At 32.6% G+C, this 14,133-nt stretch overlaps 1 protein-coding gene across 1 annotated transcript in view; it reads right to left on the bottom strand.

The window, feature by feature from the left end:
• LOC149410066 (RNA-binding protein fusilli-like) overlaps positions 1-14,133 on the bottom strand; it is a 138,600-nt gene that overhangs the window by 93,407 nt on the left and 31,060 nt on the right. The window lies entirely within an intron of this gene.

The following is a 14,133-nucleotide window of genomic DNA, read 5'->3' on the forward strand; positions in this document are numbered from 1 at the left end:
ACATTTTCATTACTTCACCAAACAATACATTTTGTTAACTTCTTCATAGAATAATTTTTTTTATTAGTAACATGTAATTTCATTTATATTCCTAAAACATTAATGAGATTAACAGATTATACAAATTATGTGAGTTACAATCCTGCAGTCATGTGCGATTTGCAATCATTCTTGCAAGAAGTTTAGTGTCGACTAACTAGCGATATTTTTGATAAAAACCTATGTTGATAAATTTAAGACGTTCGTGCTAGGTAGGGACCCTCGCTTAGCCTTAGACATTTACATAATTTTCCATAAGTATTAAGTTTTAAAAGATTGTTGCAGTGTAAATAAAAATTTGTCATAATAAAACTGTTGTGAGGTAATCATGTACAACCAACGTCAAGAGCAGTGACGTGCAACCCGCTGCAATCGAGCCGTATATTTCAAAGCGTTAAAGAAAATACATATATTGACTACTGTCGAACATTTCTATTCTACTGCTTGCATGCTGTCTGTTTGTCTGTCTGTTTGTTGGTTGCACATTGATCCAATATGCGAAATATAGTCTGGATAGTGTGAGGTCCAGAGTAGAGAATAAAAACCGTTAGCCGAGTCAAAAAATGATAGTATATAATATTTGGTAAAACCCGAAACGGCGAAACATGAAACAGAAAAAAACACAGAAAAATAAAAAAGAAAACTGTCACATCTAGGTATCGAACCCAGGATATCTTGTCTTACCGGGATAGCGTCTTAACCACTCGACCCCACACGATTGTCCTCGTAGATTTTAACCCCACACTAATTAATTTCCCTCAGGGCCTATGTCATCTTTTGGGAAACTGTGTGGAGGGTCTATTTAAGGAAATTAAGTTCTGGAAAGTAAAAAAGTATGAAGGGTGGGCAGGAATCTAGGGATCAATGTTTCTAGGAGTGACCGGCGAATGATCTATCCCTCCTAGTTGGAGAGGTCAAAGGGTCTCCCCAAACCAGACATCATGAACACATAATTTTATTTTTCATAAAAACGGCGCTATACAAGTTATCCAATCAGTATTATTACTATCTCAACCGATGAACCCAAAAACCCTGCTACATCAACAAACGAAGAAATCATAAAAATCACAACGCAAGGTTAAAAAAAACGTAAAAAAATAATAAATAGATAGTAGTTTTACGTAATTTTTCAAATTACCTAAGCTCTAATTAAAAATATTTTCGATAATTTTAAGATTTAAAGAAAAGTTATTAAAATTAGTTATACCTTGATAGAGGTACGTATTTAGAATGTGCTTGGTAGGTACTAAGTTTTATCATTTTAAACATTGTAAAAAGAATCTCGGTAGAAAATAGGATTTTTTTCAAAATTACCTTAATTATCAAATCTTTTAACTATTTTAAGTAGATTTAAAATAAATTCATTAGTTTATTTTTATTAAGTATGTTTCGTACGTACTTAAATATTTAAAAATGATAAAAATTGACAGCATTTATTGATTTAGGCCTGGAGACATCAAATTTGCTTAAAAAATCACCGTTTCATAAATTAATCGTATTAAGTAAATCATGTAAGTTAATTATGTAAGTATTTAAGTCATCTAGGTTAATCATTTAAGTAATCGTTAATCATGTAAGTAATTCATGTAAGTTAATCATGTAAGTTAATCATGTAAGATAATCATGTAAGTAAATCATGTAAGTAAATCATGTAAGTTAATCATGTAAGTTAATCAAGTAAGTTAATCATGTAAGTAAATCATGTAAGTTAATCATGTAAGTTAATCATGTAAGTTAATCTTGTAAGTTAATCATGTAAGTAAATCGTGTAAGTTAATCATGTAAGTTAATCATGTAAGTTAATCGTGTAAGTTAATCATGTAAGTTAATCGTGTAAGTTAATCATGTCAGTTAATCGTGTAAGTAAATCGTGTAAGTTAATCATGTAAGTTAATCATGTAAGTAATTCATGTAAGTTAATCATGTAGGTAAGTTAATCATGTAAGATAATCATGTAAGTAAATCATGTAAGTAAATCATGTAAGTAAATCATGTAAGTAAATCATGTAAGTTAATCATGTAAGTTAATCATGTAAGTTAATGAAGTAAGTTAATCATGTAAGTAAATCATGTAAGTTAATCATGTAAGTTAATCATGTAAGTTAATCTTGTAAGTTAATCATGTAAGTAAATCGTGTAAGTTAATCATGTAAGTTAATCATGTAAGTTAATCGTGTAAGTTAATCATGTAAGTTAAGCGTGTAAGTTAATCATGTCAGTTAATCGTGTAAGTTAATCGTGTAAGTAAATCGTGTAAGTTAATCATGTAAGTTAATCATGTAAGTAAATCATGTAAGTTAATCATGTAAGTTAATCATGTAAGTAAATCGTGTAAGTTAATCATGTAAGTTAATCGTGTAAGTAAATCGTGTAAGTTAATCATGTAAGTAAATCGTGTAAGTTAATCATGTAAGTTAATCATGTAAGTTAATCGTGTAAGTACTGTACCCCCTGCGACCCGCGAATAAATTGAAATAAATTGGCCCTTCGGCTATAAAGGTTGGTGATCACTCATCTAGAATGAATTATTGTTCCAAAAGGCAGACAGATTAGGTTAAGAGTTGGTTGTGGGAACCATTGTAATTAGCGGCCATTATGTATTGTGTCTAGCAATGTGCAAACAATGGAGTATTGGTCAGTGAGGCAAGGTCCATGTGACGTCACGTAAACCTAAATTAACACAAAAACAATGAGCCGCTTGCATTATGTTTTTTTGCTGCTCCCAATATTGTAGGATCTAGTAGGATTATGGAATTCCCAAGATAAGATTGATAAAAGGAAGTTTGAGTTTGGTAAGGTTTTTTCAATCATGGTATCATCATATCTCAACTATGGTCTTTCAACAGGGCGATATTGACAGTATTTTTTAGTCTGTAGGCACAATACATGGAATTATTTTAATGTCGTTATGTTGAGGATATTACGAATATTTCTACAGAAGTATATGTACCTGGTCAATTTTTTTTGTAATTACGTCAATGTGTGAGATCCATTGGAGATTATCATCAATTTCAATTCCAAGATATTTAATGCTTTTGGAGTGTGCTATAGTGGGACAGAGGCATGATAAGCCTTGATTATGTTGATAGATTCCTTGGCGTGTGTGAATTTGAGATCAAAGTCATCCGACGACTGTTTTAGAAAATATCAGATATTTTCTTTTATTTACGTTAAGTGTGCGGAATTTTATTGCAGGAAATCAAGTCAATACTTCGCTTCTTTATAGGTACTTATCCAATATCTTTCTTTAAATAAAATGACTGTATCGCCAGCAAAAGTAACGATTTTTCTTCTCGTTCCTTGGTTACAGATATCACTGATATATATTAGAAATAATACCGGTCCTAGTATGCTTCCTTGCGGTACTCCATGGTTGATTAGGAGAGGTTTACTTTTTCTGTTGTTAATTTGAACGTTCTGTGTACGCTCCATAATATAATTTTTCAGTAAGATTAAAGTTGTATTTGGCATACCTATTGAAAGTTTGGCAAAAAGTATTTTGTGATCTATTGTATCAAAAGCCCTTTGTAAGTCTATGAATATTGCCAATGTTTTTTCTCCATTGTCTAAACTTTTTATGATCTATGGCGTCACCGGTACTTGTTCTCCCTAAAACCATACATGTTTCCAAATATATTTTATTTTCTTCTAAGCAGGATAGAACTTGTTTTTTTAGAATTCTCCCCAATATTTTTGAAAATGTATTGAGTAAGCTTATTGGTCGACAGTTGTTTGTCATTTTTACATCCTTGTTTAAATGTTGGTATTACAATAACTTTTATGAGAGCTGTGTGGTAAGCGCTTATAGTTATAGATAGATTGACTATGTTTGTTTCAGGAAAGACACGTTCTTTACATATATTTGATTAAGGACGGGTTGTTTCGGAGAATTTGAACAATTCATCAAATTTCAACGTTCATTTTCGGGTTCGGTGAAAGTCGTATTCAAAGTTTTGTTATTATATCATTATAGGCTAGTTGCTTGACCGAACTGAAATAAAAACAGAACTTGAAAAAATCTTTCACAGAACCTGAAAATGAACGTTGAAATTTGATGAATTGTTCAAATTCTCCGACACAACCCGTCCAGTCTTCCCCGAAGATTCATTTGATTTTAGAAAATAAATTTTGTTTTTTTTTCATCAGTTGTGATTTGTTTAAACTCGAACCTCTTTACTTGCTCAGGAGGTTCGTTTATTTTACAATAATATTTGGATGATTTGTATTGCGCGGTTTTCGTGCAAAATCACCCCAAGGGCGCTGTACCAACTTAATACATTTAAACAATGATCTATGCTATTGCTAACTATATATGGAGATAATATATAATACCCTACTCACCTGGTAGGTCTCGTAAAATTAACACTAATTGTTTATTAGCGAAATTCGTATTGCTTCATCACATTGCATGGCTTGATTTGCTAAATTCGATCCTGTATTTATGAAAATAATATTGAAATATTTTAGAATTTGGTCTAAATTATCAACGTGTGTCATGGAGTAATTGTTTATATTCAGCTCGTTAATTTATTTAGAACTTGTTCTTTAGTTTATTATTTGCCACAATTTTTTTCTTATGGTAGGTTTTAGGTTTCTTTTGTACCATGTGTAAATCGTATCAGTTTTTTGTTTCTTATGTAACTCATGTTTTTTCATATGCAGTTTATAACAGTCTAAGATTTCCTTACAATTTTTATGGTATTAGAGAGAATGTTTTGCTGAATGAGTTCTATGAAAAAATTTCATGCTTCATTTGTATTGTACATACTTTATAGTTTTTTCCAATCGGTACTTTGTTGATTAAGTTTAATACCATTCCACTTGGTTTTTTCTTTTTCTGTTGTTAGTGGTATTTTCATAATTTTGTTTGGTTTGTTTATTTTTATTGAAAGCATAGTTGTAAAATGATCGGTTATAGTTGAGTTAAAAACAACAGTTTGAGTCTTTTCTTTTGTTTTACTCATAAAACGGTTTATGCAACTTTCATTGTCGTCCACTTTTCGAGTAAAAATATTTATTAGGTTTTTCATCTGCAGATATTACAATATTCTTTTGGAATATTTATTAGGCTTTCCATCTGCTGATATTACAATATTCTTATGGAATATTTATTAGGCTTTCCATCTGCAGATATTACAATATTCTTTTGGGATATTTAGTAGGCTTTCCATCTGCAGATATTACAATATTCTTTTGGAATGTCCATTTTCTAGAATATTTATATCTACATCTCCAGTAAGAAATACATTTTTAGTGTATTTTAGTAGGCAGAGTTCTTCGTCCACGCATATAAGGAATGGGTACATAATTCTTGTTGAAGGCTATCGATAGATTGCTAATATAGCATTTTCTGCTCACTCTATAATTGTTTCGTTGTTAAAAATGTTTTATTCTGTATTTCATGGTCTACGTGGACCTTAAATAAATGAATCTGTTGGTATTCTTGAAAGATAGTAATACGCAACATACATACAAACATAATAATAATAGATGCTATCAAATAAGAAGCATTTATTACCTAATTACATTTATATTATTGAATAATTTGATCGATTACCATAAAAATCAAGTATTATTATCTTTTGAACGGTAGTAGTTTATGAATCGTAATGATTATGCAATGAGCGATATGTAATGCAGAATCACTAAAACACATATGATAAGTACGAAAGATAGGCATATATAGCAATTACTAATTACTTAATATCTTTCTGGTGCCCTCTCCTATCGAAGGTTGGCTATAATTGGAGAAATTGTCATCATGCAATCTGCAGGCCAACCTTTACATACATACATTCCCCTATCTTAAACGTATTAAAATCTTTGCTGTCCTTGTTCTGCAGGTATTTCAATGGAAGATGCTCCGAGGAACTAGCATCATTGATTCCTTCGGCACCGATGTCAATCGGGAATTATACTAAACGCGCGCCCAACATCTGCATACGGTTGACATTTGTCACATGAAAACGGGTCGTTCCTACAACTCGTTCTTGAGTTCAACAGCTCGGCTGTGTAACGATTTGCAAATATGTTAGCAAAAATATTAATAGTACTAACAAAAACATAGTAGGTAGGTACCTATTATTATTATTCAATATTTCCGTTCCATTATATGTAACGCTCTCGACTAGCAGTCCGGAGGTCGTGGGTTCTAATCCCGACGTTTTATTAGATATATTGTGTTATTTCACAATATATTAATTTAAAATAAGATATAGTTTATTTTCGTCACTTTCCAGAGTGAAGGATACTCTCAGTCAGTGGCGGCTCGTGACTTTTGTGTGTACCTACTAGAGTAACTAATATTACAAACCATGGCATCAATGATGTTGTGTATCCGAAAATTATTTTAATTTTTAAATTGTGTTTTTTGAGTGAAGATTTTCAGGAAATATCAGTTTGACGTGCGCCGCACGGATTTTCTGAAAATCTTCATTAAAAAACCAAATTAAAAAAATAAATACAAATCATTTTCGGCTACGACATCACCAATAATGTCAAATTTTTCAAACTCAAAGCCGTTTTAAAGAAAGCATGTTTTTACCTGTCACAGGTGACATCTATATAATATAGGTATATAAAAACACACGCGTATTCGAATGTAACGTTGTGTCAAAATATCAAAGCAATCACTGAAGAACTTTCAGAGATTTAAAATTCTGAACAAACGAACATTTTTATTTGAATATATATTGTATATATTTGTCTTATTCAATCCTCCCAGGATATCTACCCATATTCAGAGAATTATTTCTTTCTCTCTAAATGTTATAAAAAATATATGATGAAAAAATACGAAAATAGTCTTGGGTTTTATCATGTTTCCTATAGAGTTAAATAAGAGATATTAAAAAAAGTTCTATAATAATAATAATATTTGGATGATTTATATAACGCCGTTTTTGTGCAAAATCACCTCAAGAGCGCTGTAAAAATATATAATACATCTATACAATGATCTATGTCATTACTAACTATATATGGAGATACTATACAGTACCATACTTACCTGATAGGTCACTTGAGATTAACACTTAATTAACATTAACTAATTGCTTATTAGCGAAATTTAGATACAGGATTTAGGACATCATTGGAAAATTGGACATTCTCTCAGGAATGGTATATTTAAATTAAGAGTATGACAGCTTAAAAAGTTAAGTTTTTAGTTTAGACCTGAATTCTGTTGGACTTGTTATGGATCTTAGTTCCGGAGGAAGTTTATTCCAAGCCTTCGGCCCAGATGCTCCGAAAGAGCATTTACAGTAAATTAATACAGTACAATGGCTTTAAAATGCGGAAAACAATAAAAATATCAAAGATGAATTTAATATTCTTGCATTTTAAATACACGTTATGATACTTCATTTCCTTGACATAAGAATAAAAAATGTTTTAGTGCACCATTATGTTATTACAAAATACAATAAAAACGGGCCAAGTGCAATGAATTATGTACTAGCGAATCCACGGTGGATCGCCGTCATATTGCGGTTACAAACGTCAGGAATCCACGGTGGATTTCTTGGCACGCTAAGGGCATTCGAACACAGAGATAGGTTTGCGCGCGTAGCATACGCGTCGCCAATGAGTATGCTAGCGTACGTTTACGACGCGACGCGTCAAGTACGAGTATGACGTCAGTTTCACGCTACTGACGAGGTACTTCGACCGAAAATTGGAACCATTAATATTGCGACGTCATATTATTGCCTATCTATATCCACTGCTCTAGTATCCTTTTCTTGTGCAATCAAACACAGATAAAGAAATTGCAAATAATTCAAAGTGGAGACATTATCGCGCAGTATTGAAGTGTAGTAGGTATTCTAAGATAATTATTATGCAGAAATAACTAGGAATGTTAAGTGTGAGACAATTTACAATGTAATAATGTTTATATTTAAGCTAAAAAATAAGATGCTTCCGAAATACATGTTTAAGAATTCAAATTTTGAAACTGTGGAGATTTTAGACTTTCAAAAACAAATCTGTAGTGGTACGCCACTACTTGACTCGAACATTATTCTAGAAGTTTCCAAACAAGCTTCTTGGATTTTTAAATTTTTTTTTAATATTTGTTTTTGTAGCAACTGGAATGTTCCACAATGTTTTATTTTCCACCTAGTTAAGCGACAACGCGAACGAAATGGTCAGTACAGTACCAGCAACCGCGACATCGAGCTCGAATTATTTTGCCTACGTGACGCGCTTCGGAACATTCTCGAACCTTCCTTTCGTAAATCATTTTGTTGTATTTTCTACGTTTGTTTATTGTTTTCGGGTGTATTAATAAAAACCGCTTCAGCCAAATTTCGTCGTTATTTATTAATAAAAAGAATACCGAACATAACTACAAATCTGTCGAGAACCCAACATAATCTATATTTTAAGGGAGTTTTAATGAATTACCGTCAATTGTTAAAGAAGCTAAAAGCCTTGCTGCTTTTCGTAGGTTATGCCTAAATATTATAAAAAATAAGTTTTAGATGTATTGTAAAGTGTTCTTAATGTCATCGAAATAAGTTATTTAAAGGTTTATACTAGATATAAAAACTAATTAAAAACATACAAAAAAATAAATTCAAACTATTAAAGTGTATGGAATAAACTTTCAGAGTTTTTCATTGGTGGATAGGATAATAAGTAGGCTCCAAGTGAGAATTGTACTGTCTATATATTGGCATATCTATGCTTTTTTAGGACGAATTTATTTCATACTAAAGCCCGAAGATATCGATCTAGTTGGTAGTTTATTTATGCTACTGACATTGCTGGCATGTAACGCTAGTACAATGATGTCCCAACATGATTCGAATGTTAAATTTGTTCTAGAAATTGGAAAATATTCATATCAAAATATATATAACTATAATCCACTTGAATACGTTATAAAGGATTAGGCGGAGAAGGGGTGGATTGGAATTGGAATTGAAGAAAAGTAAGTCCATTTGACATCATTCTCATGTAATTCCTTGTCGGCGACGAGTGTTCTACAATTGTGGGGTTATAATGCAAAACTGACTATTTACAAAAAGTGAACTTTTCAGGAGAGGCAAAAAACTGTACCGACTCTCACAAGCATAATACTCAATTTTTTTTTTTTTTAAATAATAACTAAAAATATTTTAAACCACTTCTGTGATTTATAGACTCCGGGGACAATGAGTAATATTTTAAATTAATATTTGAAAATTATTTTTTTTCCAAACATGACTATTTCCTGCAAATAGTGCGTTTTGAAGTAAAACAATGTGTATGGAGAAATATGCGTTTTTGATTTATTTAAACTAAAATAATAAAAACAAGACATTTTTTGGAACAAGTATATAAAAAAGTAAGAAACAATAAAAGGTATTAGATTTTCAAGATGTGGCACATATGCCCTTCGACGCTAGAGTCCCTTGACATCGTGTTTATACCACGGCTGTAGGTACACAAAAATGTTCCATTTCAGTATAATTCGGGTAGTGTCGTATACGGAAAACAGCTTTAAAGAGTAGCATATCGGTAGGCTATTTATTATTGCGTCACAGTCGCGTAGCTTGTAAGGGCCTACGGGTACCAAAGTCAGAAATCCACCGTGGATTTCTTGGCACACGCTAATGGTTGTACATCAAATGTGTAAAATTTAAAACACGTTTACCAGTAAGACCTTATGGTATGGAATACAAACATTCTAGTCCGTTATGAATGTTGTGAAGATTTCGCCATAGCTAACAAGACAGCATGACGTACATTTATTTGCAATGTCACCCGAGGTACAAAGTGCCTTTTGATTGTGTTTGTTTAGCCACCGCATCGTAAAAAGTCGAAGGTTGTACTAATAAAAACAACGTTATCCCAAGAGCCTGTTGTTCAAAGAGTTTTTGTGTTAACTCGGCGGTCCAAAGATCGGCAGAGTTCTAAAGGTCCTCAGAGAAGTTCCAAAGGTCTGAAGGTACAGAGTTGTAGCTGCGGGAACAGCGTAATAACGTGTAATTACATACATAGGTACTCATACAATTAATACATAAGCCCGGTATATCAGTTAATTTAACGCTAGGCTTGGTTGGAATGTCGAGCTTAGCGCAACTTGGAAAATAATCCATAAATAGGTCGGGAAGCCTATCAATAATATAATCTAATCAGTAATATAACTATGATTTTAATAGAGGAATGTTCTTAGTACCCTAAAATAAAGCCAGTATCTTAACGACGTAAGTGAAGCAGCCGTGCACAAAAATACGCGATGCACGGCCCTAGTGTATTGGATAGACCTACGGCTGAACTTGCCCTATCAAATCTCCAAAATAAAGTGGTAATATTAACGACATAAGTCATGAAGTCATGTAAAAATAAAAATCGGCGTTAAGGACGGACCTTCCGCCGAATTTTCCCCAGCAGGCATAGAAAATCGATATTTCTGTGGGGTTTATTTTAATTATTTCTGATGAACGTATTACTAAAATCTCAAATTTTTCTAGAGGGATCCATAGGGAAGTTACTTATTCATCGTCTAGAAAAATAAAATCTGGTGCTTACAGCTAATTTTATACTTAAAAAACGTTTTATAAAACTTTAAAACCGTTTTACATACAATATTGTGATGGTAAGGTACTGTTTTTATTAATCTTAAATATAAAAAACGTACATCCGTAGAGATCCCTCTAAAAAGATTTGAGATTTTAGTATCAGAAATAATGATAATGTAAGCCTCGAGCAAGCCCCCGTTATTAGAGTCTTATGTCGTCTTAATTTCTCTATGCAAAACCAAATTACTGTTTACGTGAGTGATACATCTGTGCTCTCTACTGTCATCAGGACATCGAGAAATTTAAAAATGTCAAATACTTTAGGCGGGATTAATTTTCGTGATATTTTTTAAAGTTCCCCACTTCTATCAACATGGCGCTGATTGAATTTTTAATAGTATTTGATTGCTGCAGTCAATTAACTATTCACGAAAAAACTGTCAGAACGTTGAAAAAACCCTTAAGTAATAATTTACCAGACTGTTTCTCTATTTTAGATTGATTTTCAATTAATAACATCAACATCCCTCAACTCTCGATGAATATAACAGCCCATACAGGTAAAATAAGACAATTTACGTATATTTCGGTGAAATTGAAGTACCTACGTAATTAATCACGTAAACGTCATATTTGACAATTATTACTGCTAGCGCCTCGACGTCTAAAATAGGAACTATTCTACGGCCGATTTAGCCCGCTTAAATTTGAGTGAGGAATGTGGCATATAGCTAGGATACGTACCGACTGATATACCGGTATAGTGTTTCTAAAAACCTGTTGACTACGATGCAAATCTTCGATGGGACTCCCACATAAATAGCATTACAAAGAAACTCACAAAGCTACTAATAAATACTAGTATATAGGTACTAAGTAAAGATTTTCAGTATACAGTCCACTATGCTCTTTGCAAATCACGTATAGAATATGGAATTATTAGATGTGGATCTGCCTCAAATCTACTTAACATAGCAAAACTAAATAGACCTTTTGGCCAGAAAGCCATAATTTTCATTCTACAAAATTATATAATGCCTTACAAATGAAATACGGTTAACGAAAAATGAGTTAATGATAGATGAAAGTATGCCAAAAGATGTATATAATTTTGGATGTTCAGGCCCTGTAGTAAGCGTTCAACAAATATGGTTTGAAAGGGAGATATGTAAATACGAATGATAGAAAAAAAACGATAATAATTATGAAAATATTTAATAAAACATGACTCGTTTGAAATAGACCAAAAATCTCTCGTCAAATGCTTTAGTTGTATTTAAAGATTCATCGTGAATTTTTTCATGTCTATAACATATTAAATAACAGAAAAAACGTGTTTTAAATAATTTTCGGAGCTTACTTTGCGATTTTTTTCTATCGAGGGAATTTCATATAATTAATGTTTCAGCATAACAAATGTATGGATATTATCTTCAAAAATAGCACACATTTAGTCTACGAGAAACTTGTTGATCGGTAGAAATTGGGTAGGTATGCGGGGGATTAACAACACACTTTTTACGATCAGTTTCGTCGGTGGATTTCAAGATTCTATTTTATCGTCCGGAATGACGTTCCGGTTTGCAACGGTACACTTCGCGCTCTGCCCATGTAGTTTTTAATATCAACATTACATTTAGCAGTGCAAATAATACTGCATAATACATAGTCCACGAGTCAAAGACATTAATAACAGCACTCAAATATCTCTGTAATATTATGCACAGACAAGCATGATCGGCCGCCGGTGGTGAACGTCAAACAACTTGCTGGGGAACTTATGTCCATACCTGGTTATTAGATATATACACATGCAAGCGTGGTTTGGTACCAGCTCAGAAGAGCTAAGACACATGAAGTGAATCCATCATCGTTATGTATTGTGAATTTTATCTTTACGTGACTGTGACGCAAAAACAAGTAGCCTACCGATATGCTACTCTTTAGATGGTTTCCGTACACGACGCTACCCAAATTATACTGAACTCAATAATGTTTTCAAGTGCAGCCGTGGAATTAATACGATATTAGGTAACTTTAGCTGCAAATACAATAATATTGTTCTTCTTTATATGTAAAACAATCTTAAAAGAAATTTTGGGTTCACCCACACAATGAATATGTTAATTTTATGGCATTCTTAACCGCCAAGGAACTGCAGCATGAGAATTATCGCAAATTGAATGTTATGTCCAACGATCCACTATTTATTAATCCTACTGTTAAAGCGTTCGAACAATTGGATTCATATTTCCGATTTTAAATATCTACAACTCCACGGGAACGGTTTTATAGGGTTTTCCAATAAGAGGTGTTATTTTTATATTCAAAGAAAAATGCCATTTTTCAATATAAATGATCAAATGTTTATTTCATTATAAAGAGGAAGGTATGCCGTTAATAGTGAAAAATAACATCAGTCAAATGACCACCACGACCACGCCTACAGGACCATATCCTTTTCATGAAATTTTCCATAACCAAATCGCTGCGTGGCTGCCTTATGTCCTCGATAGCCTCACGAATTCCATATTTGAGGTATTGAATTGACGCTGGGCTGTTGGCGTAGACCTTCTCTTTCACGTGGCCCCAAAGGAAGAAGTCGCAAGGTGTTAAATCACAGGATCTCGGTGGCCAATTGTGATCACCTCTTCGAGAGATAACACGGTCCGGAAACTTTTCCCATAAAAGATCAAAGGTTTCGTTGCTTGTGTGGCACGTAGCGCCGTCTTGTTGAAAGTAAACGTTGTCCAGATCAATACCATCCGATTCCAGCCATAAAAAATCATTTTATGGCCGGAATTAAATACACATAACACCTCATATTGGAAAACCCTATACAATCAATAATTGTGTTAGATTGTTATGCATAGATTATTTATATTGGATCGATTAAATTGAAAAAAACTCCATTGACAGGTACAGAATTAAATCAAATACAATGAACAAGGCTCTTATAATGGTTATAATAATAATACCTACATAGTAAATAGCTGTTATTGAGTAAAAAGTATTTATGAAGAGGTACGCAATAGCTAGCAGCTACAATCGAACTTGAAGCGAGTCTTTGTGAGTACAACTAGACTCGAATCGAACTCGCAGAATCGAACTAATCGATCGTTAACTTCGCTAGTCATTTTTTTAAAAATATTAACCCTTAAGTTACGGGGAGAAAATAACTTACTTAAGTACCTAACGTCGCGTCGTAGCTCCCGGGGCCAACATTTTTCAAAACTACTTACAGAAAGAGTTATAGGTTATACCTACGTTTTTTAAAAATTTTATATTTTAAATCGCAAATCTTTACAAGAAATCTCTAAATACTCGTAGTGTAAAACAATGTCGCTATTCGCGTATGCCTATTTGTGCGCTTAGTTCTTCTAAACTACGCAACAGGTTTTCACTGTCGTTTAGAGAATTTCTTCCAGACGGTTTATATTTAAAATACATGCATATTATATTTATAGAAAGAAGATAAAAGTCGATATTTTGACTACAGAAAAGTAAGCAATGGTAACTCCTTTTATATGTCTATCACCTCAGCTAGTCAGAGATAAAATTCAAAATTAAATAAAAACTG

Source organism: Hesperophylax consimilis, chromosome 28 (assembly GCF_061612785.1).
Source record: "Hesperophylax consimilis isolate HC1 chromosome 28, BYU_Hcon_1.0, whole genome shotgun sequence".
Lineage (NCBI taxonomy): Eukaryota > Metazoa > Arthropoda > Insecta > Trichoptera > Limnephilidae > Hesperophylax > Hesperophylax consimilis.